We start from the raw sequence: 11,188 nt of genomic DNA on the forward strand, positions 1-11,188 counted from the left end.
AGCGATTGTCCTGCATGCGCCACCACACCTGGCTAATTTTGTATTTTTAGTAGAGACGAGGTTTCACCATGTGGGTCAGGCTGGTCTTGAACTCCTGACCTCAGGCGATCCACCTGCCTCGGCCTCCCACCGTGCTGAGATTACAGGCGTGAGTCCCCGCACCTGGCCCCTGCTTTCATTGCTCGACGTCATTGGTCATCCTGTCCCAGTCTAATGTGTGGGCAATGTGAGCAGGAACTTTGCAGTCAGCAAAGGCATCATCTTAGAATGTCTTTTATTTGGTGACATTTCTGATTATTGCTGTCATAGACTGCTTATACTTGACCAGGCCAACTGGTTACAAAGTGACAAGCACAGTCCAAGTCAGTGGCTTTTGAACTATGGGAAATAACCCAATAAACCAGTGAGCTGAGCTCGTATTGTGCAGCCAACTCATGTTCATGAGTCAATGCGAATGAGTAAGTTGTGGCAGTGTGGACACAGCAGTCTGTTGGCTTCATTTCTCTTGGGAAGTGCTGAGTCCATCAAAAGAACCAAAAACAGCAAGAGAGACAGAAGATTCACAGTTTTTCTGGTACTTCTTTGGCTCAAGAAGGAAAAATACCTTGTTGACTGAGCCTAGTGAAGACAGTATTGTTATACCAATTTCCTGAGGGTCAGTGGACTTAAAAGAGATTAGACAAAAATGTTAGTGTTTTTAAAATCCATGTCTAGCAAGGCCATGTGGTAATAGCCAACTCTACACAAAGTGTTACATTTTTCCTTATTGTATTTTATTTTATTTGTTTTTTTTTTTTTTTTTTTTTTGAGACGGAGTCTCGCTCTGTCTCCCGGGCTGGAGTGCAGTGGCGGATCTCAGCTCACTGCAAGCTCCGCCTCCCAGGTTCACGCCATTCTCTGCCTCAGCCTCCCGAGTAGCTGGGACTACAGGCGCCCGCCACTTCGCCGGCTAGATTTTTGTATTTTTAGTAGAGACGGGGTTTCACCGTGTTAGCCAGGATGGTCTCGATCTCCTGACCTCGTGATCCACCCGTCTCGGCCTCCCAAAGTGCTGGGATTACAGGCTTGAGCCACCGCGCCCGGCCTTATTTGTTTATTTATTTATTTTTTGAGACAGAGTCTTGCTCTTGTTGCCCAGGCTGGAGTGCAATGGCACAGTCTCGACTCACTGCAACCTCCGCCTCCCGGGTTCAAGCGATTCTCCTTCCTCAGCCTCCCAAGTAGCTGGGATTACCGGCACCTGCCACCACACCCAGCTAATTTTTGTATTTTTAGTAGAGATGGGGTTTCGCCATGTTGGCCAGGCTGATCTTGAACTCCTGACCTCGTGATCCACCCGCCTCAGCCTCCCAAAGTGCTGGGATTACAGGCGTGAGCCACTGAGGCCGGCATGTTTTTCCTTTAAAATCAGTCATAGCAAAAGTCACCGAGCAGACACTGATCTGCCCTCTTCAGACGTTTTCTCTGGCTTCCTAGGAATGGGTTTTTTCTGTTGTGTTTGTTTGTTTGTTTGAGTGTTACTCATCTTTTAGACTGGCCGTTCCCATCATATTGACACCTTTTGGGGAAAAATTAACTTGCTCGAAAACGAAACGCACCCGATAGCGTCTGCTAGCCTAACCTCATCGTGCTGTTCCTTTAAAGAAGACACAGATGAACAAGTGACCAAATGCTTCATTCTCTTTTCTGATTGTTTCTCTCCCTTTCCTCATCCCCCACCTCAACAAGACACATGACATCATTTTAATTAGCAAGTGTACATTTTTTCCGGTGGGATTTAAATTGTACATTTGTTTCTTGGTTATACATGATTTTGTTTCACAGATTTCGTCGTGTCTCCTGTTGTACTGTGGTCAGGATAAGGGATCATTTGCTAGGCACTGATTTGCTGAACACAGTAGTATTTTGTCGAGTGGCCTTTCCTTGGAAACAACTGGCAAGTAAGCAAACCCGTAAATCACTGTACTGTACTTGCAGTAAAGGGAATTTACACAGTGCTTGCTGCTGTGGTATTTGCAAAGTGTTTTATTTGACTGTAGGATTTCACACAGTGATATGCTTAAGATATTTTTATGTAAAAACTTTTTTTTTTTTTAATACAGAGTCTCACTCTGTAGCCCAGGCTGGAGTGCAGTGGTGTGATCTTGGCTTACTGCAACCTCAGCCTCCCCAGTAGGTGGGATTAGAGGTGCATGCCACCACACCCAGCTAATTTTTGTATTTTTAGTAGAGATGGGGTTTCACCATTTTGGCCAGGCTGGTCTTGAACACCTGGCGTCAAGGGATCTGCGCACCTCGAGCTCCCACAGTGCTGGGATTACAGGTGTGAGCCACCGCTGACGGCCTATAAAAACTTACCACTTTCGTTTTCTCATAGACTTGCATTTAAGTCCTTGCTGTGTTTTGGGGGAAAGTGTTTATTGTTTGGTTTCCTAATAACGAAAACATTAGGGTAGCGTGATTTATGCTGCCTGTTTCAAGCCAATACACTGCTCAGTTGTGTTTGTGTATTTGAAAAGGCCCCCGATAGGAACTTTCTGAGGGGTGCCTATGTTGTTGGCACATTTGAGAACTGGACAAAATCTAACTCTCTGTCTTTTTTTTTTTTTTCCTTTTCCCCTATTATTTGGTTTTGTTTTTTAACATCTTAACCCCTCTGGAGCGTGTTATGGTTTATGGGATCAGGCCACATGCCCTGGTTTTCAAGGTATAGCCTTGGGTTTCTTGGATTGGGTGTAATAAACCTGACCTCAGACTTCCCACGTGTCCCTCAAAGAAAGCAATTATTTTTGCCTATTTTCTGAGTATGTTGGTCTTCTCTATTTGATTTAACAAAAAAATTCTTCCTCTGCTTTAAAAGACTGAAAGCTGCCTCTGTAAGGTGCCGATTGACTTCCAGATCTGAGGACCCCGTCTCCGCCTCATTCCTCCTGTTTCCATCAGAAGGCACGGGTCCAGGACTCAGCACCGCCGACCTGTCTATCCCTGTCTGCACAGGTAACCGCTTATTTATTGCTGCTTAAAGTAGAGCTTCTGATACCCGTGGGGCTGGCAAGAAACCCTGACATTCTAGTCTTATTTTATCACACACAGTTTACTCCTGGGCTCTGCAGAGAGAAGTCAGCACCTCAATTTTCCATTGAAATTTGCGCCCTTGGCATCCTGCAAGGTGAGCAGTGCCCCCTTAGGGCTAATACAGTGACATAAAATGTGTCATAGTTTTGGCCATGCGATGGCTCATGCCTGTAATCCCCACACTTTGGGTGGCCAAGGCAGGCTGACTGCCTGAACTCAGGAGTTGGAGTCCAGCCTGGCCAACATGGTGAAACCCCGTCTCTACTAAAAGTACAAAAATTAGCCAGGCATAGTGGCATGCACCTGTAGTCCCAGCTACTCGGGAGACTGAGGCAGGAAAATCACTTGAACCCAGGAGGCGGAGGTTGCAGTGAGCTGGGATCCGGCCACGGCACTCCAGCCTGGGCGACAGAGCGAGACTCCGTCTCAAAAAAAAAAAAAAAAGAATTGTCATATTTTTGAAAAAGTAGATTAGTTTTGCAATGAGTAAAGTTCACTCTCTAGGAAGAGATCCCTGTTTCAAAGGCTCCCTGCCACACTGGGAGGACACACCGCACAGCGCCGAAGTGCAGTCTTCAGTGGGACCCTCTGCTGTGACCGAAAGAAGGATGCAGCTGGGCCTGCTGCCAAGACTAGGGTCTCAGACCTGGAGTGTGTCCGTGGATATAGATGTTGAGCCACAAGGGACCAGCAGCCCACAGCAGCACCCTCGGTGGCCACCCTTAGGGTGTTCCTGCGTGCTTCCCCCACCAGCACCTCCCTCCAGCTTTCCTGCCTCCATCCCCTCTCCAGGACACTTCCCCCTCTGGCTAAAGGTTTGGCACCTTTCATTTGAGAGAGATGAACAGCGAACACACAGGGCTTTCTGCAGGCCAGGCCTGCTTCTGAGCTCTTGCCAGGCATTTGGTCCTCTGCCAAGCCCATGCATAGTTTCTGTCTACATTGTGCAGTTAGGGACTTGGCACCTGCGCAGCACCTGTGCTTGGGGCCCTTCCTCTGTGCTGTGGGCAGGTGTTCACACCCTTTCATACCCGGTTTCTGCTCCCTGCAGCCTACTCTGCTTGACGAGGTCATCGCCGGTGCTTAGGAGTAAACTAGAATGGCAGACAGAGCCCAGTGGATATTGCAGAGAAACAGAAGGAAAAAGATGTGTATGAACGCCTCAGTGCTTGTAGCATTAAAGCAAAAAAAAAAAAAAAAGGAAGAAAAATAGAGCAAAGTAGCACAATGATTATACAGTGGGGTGCCTGCATTCCAACCTCACATGCTGCAAACCAGCCACGTGACCTTGGATAGGTGGCCTGGTGCCTCCTCTGGGTAGCAGCTGGGAGTGGCACTGCCACCCAGGTCCAGGGATAGGAGTAAGCAAGGTAGCAGGTGTGATCCATTAGCACAGCTGATGCTCAGTCGCGGTGGCCCTGGTGGTCCTCAGAGGGCCCCCGCCATGCCTGGGGGAGGAGGGGCTGCAGTCTGTGCCCAGTGAATGCCCCACCTGCGTGACACCACAGTGTCCACTCCGGCAGATGTGACACCATGCCCAGTGAGGTCTGAGCAGGGACCCTCAGCGCTGGGCCCACAGGTGCACATGAGTGATGACCACAGCTGCCCGCTGGTTGTGCCCTCCTGGGCAGGAAGCACACCAGGGAGCCCTGGCAGAGCAGGCCTTAGGGAGCACCCAGGAGGGCCTGGGGCTGGGGCCTCGATTCTGGGCAGCCAGCCTTCAGGACCTTGATCACGCACCTGCCTGGACCTGTGCCCCCACCTGCCCCATCCCTTGGTAGAATCCCAGCCCTCCTGGCTGTGCTGGGTACTCTGATCAAGCCAGACAGTGCTAGTTCAGCATTGAGATAGTGTGTTCTGTCTGGTCAGGGACCACCAGCGTAGAGAGACGTTCACTCCTAAGTTCCCACTGAAAAACAGCACGAGGGTATTGAGCAACCAGGCAGACTGTTCCAGAGCCAGTTAACCCAGAGAAGCTAGGAAGCCTTTCCCTCCGCTGTCTTCTTTTACTCAGACACGTCCTCCAGAGCTGGCTGCATGCGCATTCCCTCTGCTTTCCTGGAAGTCCCCTCCTTTCCATCTTCAATGGGACTTTTAAAAAAACTCACAGTCACTAGTGTACAAGAAGAACCATTCAAAGCCGGCATCCAACCTCAGATTTGGAGCAACCTAAGATTTGTTTGCAAAGGAATAGAACGATAAAGCTTCAACCCTCCCATGTTTGTAACTGAGAAGAAAACACACACTTCGTTTGGTAAATACAGTAAACAACTGAAAGTATGCTCTGACTCCGTAGTGAGGCCAGTTAGGGTATGGAAAGGGTGAGGCTAAGCAGGTAAAGGAAATGGAAGAGAAGGTCAGGAGAAGGAAAATGTGAGCGAGGCAAGCGACTCGCGCCTGTAATCCCAGCACTCTGGGAGCCCAAGGCAGGAGGATCATTTGAGCCCAGGAGTTTGACACCAGCCTGGGTGACATAATGAGACTTTGTCTCTACTAAAAAAAAAAAAATTAAAAACAGTAATAAAAGGAAAATGTAGAGGGGAGAAGCAAGCAAAAAGAGAGGGGAGAGTGAGAAAGAATGAGCAAGGAGGTGGAGGAGGTGAGGGTGGCTTAGTTCTGGCCTCGTCTTCCCAGGGAGACAGCCCTGTGGCGATGCCGGGCCACGATGCTAGGCTGTTCTTGGTCATTAGCAGCCCCTGAAATCAGCGTCCTCACCCTAGCCCTCTTATCTCTGCTGGGAATGGGTCTCTATTTCTTTTCTGCAATTTACATTTAAAGCAAAGTTTATCCTGGAATTCTGAAGGTTTCGGTGTTGAGATATGGTTTGCATTTTAGAAATGAATTTTGGAAATGTGAAGGTGTCTTCTGTGCGGCTTGAAAGCCCGTTTGCATTCACAAGCTGTATGGCTCAGGTCTTCCGTGCCTGAAGGTTACACAGAAAACCCACCTTGACTTTGACTTCGGAGTCTTTTCCTCCTTGAGCCAAATCTGTTTCAGCATTCTGGTCTCGTTAATTCTCATGGTGACAGTATATAATATGAGTCAAACAGAAAAGAAAATTCACTGAAAGAAAATGAGAACAAGGCCGGGCCTCATTACGCCTGTAATCCCAGCACTTTGGGAGGCCGAGGCAGGCAGATCACCTGAGGTCAGGAGTTCGAGACCAGCCTGGCCAACGTGGTGAAACCCCATCTCTACGAAAAATACAAAAATTAGCCAGGAGTGGTAGCGCACGCCTGTAATCCCAGCTACTCTGGAGGCTGAGGCAGGAAAATCTCTTGAACCTGGGAGGCAGAGGTTGCAGTGAGCTGAGATTGAGCCACTGCACTCCAGCCTGGGCAACAGAGCAGGACTCCATCTCAAAAAAAAAAGAAAAAGAAAAAGAAACTGAGAATAAATAAGCAGCCATTCCACCTCTTGGGTCAAAGCTTCCAAGTTTGCTTTTTCTGCAAGCAAATTTCTCCAGGAGTGGCAGCCACAGCAAAACATCTTCTTCAGTGTCTGGCCAGGGCATTACTCTCCAGCCCGGTTTTGTCCTGGACTAGACTGAGTCAGGTCGTGCTTGGAACGCAAGCACAAACCACGGTCAGCTCCTTGAGACTGACCCACTGGCCCACTGAGCAGATGAGCCCCTGGGTCTCTGGACGCTGCCCAGTTGTTGACATCCTGAGGCAGGTTTGCGGCTGATGGAGCAACAGGGACGGGCTGGGCCCGGCACCTTTTTCACGGAAATGATGAGCTCTCGACGGCAGTGATGCCAGAGCCCATAAAGCCTCGGGCGCCTGTCAATGCTGCTGCCTGCGTGTGCTCGCTCACCGCGACGGCGGCGGGCTGCAGGAAGTTGTGAAAGAGCCAAGTGTCTACCATGAGTCTGCATGTTCATATGGTTCAGATTTGCCTTGGAATCCCCGTGAGCCAAACCCTTTCATTTCACTTAGTAAAAGGGATGCATTGACTCAGATGTTCTGTCCTATTTAAATGAGAGGGGCGCGGGAGGTGATGGAACACAAAACCATGAGCCATGGCTTTGCTGGGGAATGCTCTGGATCTGGGGTGTGAGAGTGTGTGTGTGGGGGCGGGGTGGGGGGGCAAAGTGCACAAATCGCACGTGTACACCTCAGTGGCTTTTTACACATTTAGACGTGTTTAAGTGTATAGAGCATTTCCATACCCCAGAGGCCCCGAGCTCACTCCCTCCCACTCTCCCTGTCCCTGATGCTAACCTGACGCCTGCTGTCATATGTCAGCTTCTCAGCCTCGGCACTGTTGATTGCCATTTGGGGCCAATAATTCTACGAGGTGGTGGCTGTCGTGCGCACTGTAGGATGTTTTCCTGTGTCCCTGGCCCCGACCTACTAGATACTAGACGCACCCACCCCCTCCATCGTGACAACCGAACACGTCTCCAGACATTGCCAAATACACCCTGGGGACACCGTCACCCTGGCTGAGAACCACGGCGTGGATCACTGTGACTTCTGCACTTCCTCTCCATGGCATTGCACGGTACCATGTGTCCTGCCCTCCGTGTCCTTCTCTCTGCGCTGCTTCTCGGAAATCCCTCCAGCAGTGGCGGCTGCCAGGAGTTAGTCTGCTTTCTCACTTCAGAGTAATGTTGCATTTTATGGACATGCCACAGTGTACTTGTCTGTTCCACTGCTGATGGCATCTGTTGTTTGCAGTTGGGGCTGTTAAGAGCGTTCTCAGTATGCCTTGTGGAGGGCTTGTGTCCTGTTTCTCTTGGGTGGATCCTCCTGAGGGGAGCTGCGGGGTCCCAGGCAGGCGCCTGTTAGCAGGAGTGGCCACGATGGCACAGTGCTCCCAATTCCGCTCCCACAGGGCCCCTGAGAGTCAGGGAGCTTCTGTCACAGTTTTAAATGCTGCAGGATTAATGCAAACTTTCTGATGTGCTTCAAGTTGCTCTGTGTTGAAATGGACTAGAGGGGATTTAAGCTCACAGACATATATCCAGATACTGCTATCTTCACTAATAAACTCTTCTCAAAACAGCAGGTCCTTGCAGTTCTGAACTAGATAAAGCCCCTTCCTTTCCGGCTACTCATTGAGTCATCAGGTGCCTGGCTGACAGCTGACGCTAAGCCTGCACACTTAACAAAGTCTCGGGGCACCCCTAAGGCTTTAACATGAGGGTCCATGGCAGAATTAATCACCAAGCCCCACCTCTCATTTCAGCTGCCCTGAACGGCAATTCCCAACATGCAGGGGAAAAAAAAGACTGGAAGGAAATGCCCTGGTCTAAAATATCACCAAAAGTTGTCTTTGTTTTATTTATCTATTTGTTTTATTATTTATTTATTTTGTTTAAGACAGAGTCTGTCTCTCCCAGGCTGGAGTGCAGTGGCCTGATCTCAGCTCACTGCAACCTCCGCTTCTCAGGTTCAAGCGATTCTCCTGCCTCAGCCCCCTGAGTAGCTGGGATTGCAGGTGCCCGCCACCTAATTTTTATAATTTTAGTAGAGACAGGGTTTCACCATGTTGGCCAGGCTGGTCTCGAACTCGTGACCTCAAGTGATCTGCCTGCTTCGGCTTCCCAAAATGCTGGGATTACAGGCATGAGCTTGGCCTCCAAGGATTGTCTTTGTGGGATTGTTTGCCCTCCATCTGTTTGTCTGTGTATTCCCAGTTTTCTGCAATGGACAGTTTTTATGTTTTAAATGGGAAACTCTTTTCTCCTTTTGTGTCTCCATGCAAGCCCAGAGACGCCGGTGTCATGTCTCTCTCCCATCCTCCACTTCTCTGAAGACCAAAGGTCCCGGGTTCTCTGAGGCCTGTGCCTGGGCCTTGTTACAACCCAGCAGGCTTATCTTGATTCCAGTAATTGAGAGGCACATTTGCCAAGTTTATATACCCTCTTGAAACTCAAGTACTGGTTTGCGGATTAATGTGAGATTCAGTTGCATGCACTTGAAATGCAAGCATCTAATTCCACGTGTAAAACACAGAGCCACAGACCTCTTGGGCACCGCATGCCATTCCATTCAGATGAGCACAGCAAAAGCAAACTGTAACTCCGAAGATTAAATTCTCCTTTAAAAACTCATGGGTTTCCAGCTTCAGGGGAAAACATGTCTGGGAAAAATATCTTGGGGTTTCATCAAACACTTGGAAAATAATCTGAAAACATTTTTCCAAACCCTCCACGGCTCCAGCCTGAATCCTAATTGATAGTTAATAACTACAGAAGCCTTCTCACTCTATCACGACTACTGTAAGGTTAAAGAGACATCTGTCTGGAGTACTGAGAGTGAAGCAAGGATCGCGGGATCACCAAGGATCTGGTCTGGCCGAGGTCTTTACCACACAAACAAGCTTTTTTTCACCCCCAGAAATACTTGCCCCAAGTCCACTGTTAACCATTACCAGAATCAGATCTTGGGCCAGTTGCAAGTTCATTTATGTATTCGTTCATCAAACACTTACTGAGCCCCAACTCTGTGCCGGGTGTTGCCTGTAGTTGCAGGGAGATCAAAAATGAAAGGAGGTGAGAATTTTGACAGCTCTTATCTTAAAGAGTTTGCAGCCAGCGGGAGAAAGCAAGACGTTGGGAACTGGGATAAGGCAGGGGTGCTCCGAGTCACAGAACAGAGCCCTGGGCTGGCAGAGCCCAGGGGAGGGTCTGGCTGGGCAGAAAAAATGAAAAATAATTTTTTCTATTCTAGGTCTTTTGCCTTTCCACATTAATTTTTACTATCTAAAAAAAGTCATGCTGGCATTTGGACTAGAATTGTGTTAAACCTCTGCATCAATTTGGGGATAATTTATAGCATAGTTATATTTGAGCCCTCCAATCCATAAACACAGTATTTCTCTGTTTTTAGGTCTTTGATTTCTTTTGTCAGCATTTTGATAAAGCATACAGATCATCCTCAAGTTTCGTTAGATTTGTACCTGAGTATTTCATTTTTGGAGAGCTGTTGTAAATGGGTTTAACATTTTTATCATTTATCTATTTTTCATTGCTAGTATATAGAAATATGATTGATTTTTTGTCTGTTGGCCTTAGGTCCTGAGATCTTGTTAAACTCATTATTTTAATAAGCTTTTTTGTTTGTTAATTTGGAGAGTGTCTTGAGCCTTGGAATTTGAGGCCACAGTGAGTGGCGCCATTGCACCCCAGCCTAGGCAAGAGGGTGAGACTCTGTCTCTAAAGAAAAAAAAGTAAAAAATAAAATAAATTTATAAAAATTTTAATCAATCAATGTAATCTATCATATATATTAACAGTCTGTCATCCAGGCTGGAGTGCAGCGGTGTAATCACAGCTGGTTGCAGCCTCAACTTCCTGGATTCAAGCGATCCTCCCACCTCAGCCTCCTGAGTACCTGAGACCACAGGCATGCACCCCCATGCTCAGCTAATCTTTTTTTTTTTTTTTCTGTAGAGATGGGAGTCTTACCATGTTGCCCAGGCTGGTCTTGAACTCCTGAGCTCTAGTGATCCGCCTGCCTCGGCCTCCCAAAGTGCTGAAATTACATGTGTGAGCCACTGCACCCGGCCCAGCCTAAGCTTTTTAAATAGTTTCCTTAAGATTTTCTACACAGAGAATTATGTTATATGCAAATAAGGACAGTTTTATGATTTCCTTTCAGGTCCATACGCCTTGGATTTCTTTTTTCTTGTTGTAGTTCATTCACTGGCCTCCAGATAAGATGTGGACTGGGAATGGTAAGAGTTTATAAATTGTCTTTTCATTACCTCAAGGGAAGCATTCTCTTTGCCCATGAAGTCAGTCTGATGCTAGCCGTGGAGTTTTTATGGATACCCTTTATAAGATTAAGGAAGCCGGGCACAGTGATACAGGCCTGTTATCCCAGCACTTTGGGAGGCCAAGGCAGGTGGATCACCTGAGGTGAGGAGTTCAAGACCAGCCTGACCAACATGGTGAAACTTTGTCTCTACCAAATTACAAAAAATTAGCCGGGCGTGGTGGCAGGCACCTGTAATCCCAGCTACTCAGGAGGCTGAGGCAGGAGAATTGCTTGAATCCAGGAGGCAGAAGTTGCAGTCAGCTGAGATCATGCCACTGCACTCCAGCCTGGGTGACAAGAGTGAAACTCTGTCTCAAAAAAAAAAAAAGATTAAGGAAGTGGCC

The sequence above is a fragment of the Trachypithecus francoisi genome, unplaced genomic scaffold, assembly GCF_009764315.1.
Source record: "Trachypithecus francoisi isolate TF-2019V2 unplaced genomic scaffold, Tfra_2.0 Lachesis_group10, whole genome shotgun sequence".
Taxonomy (NCBI): Eukaryota; Metazoa; Chordata; class Mammalia; order Primates; family Cercopithecidae; genus Trachypithecus; species Trachypithecus francoisi.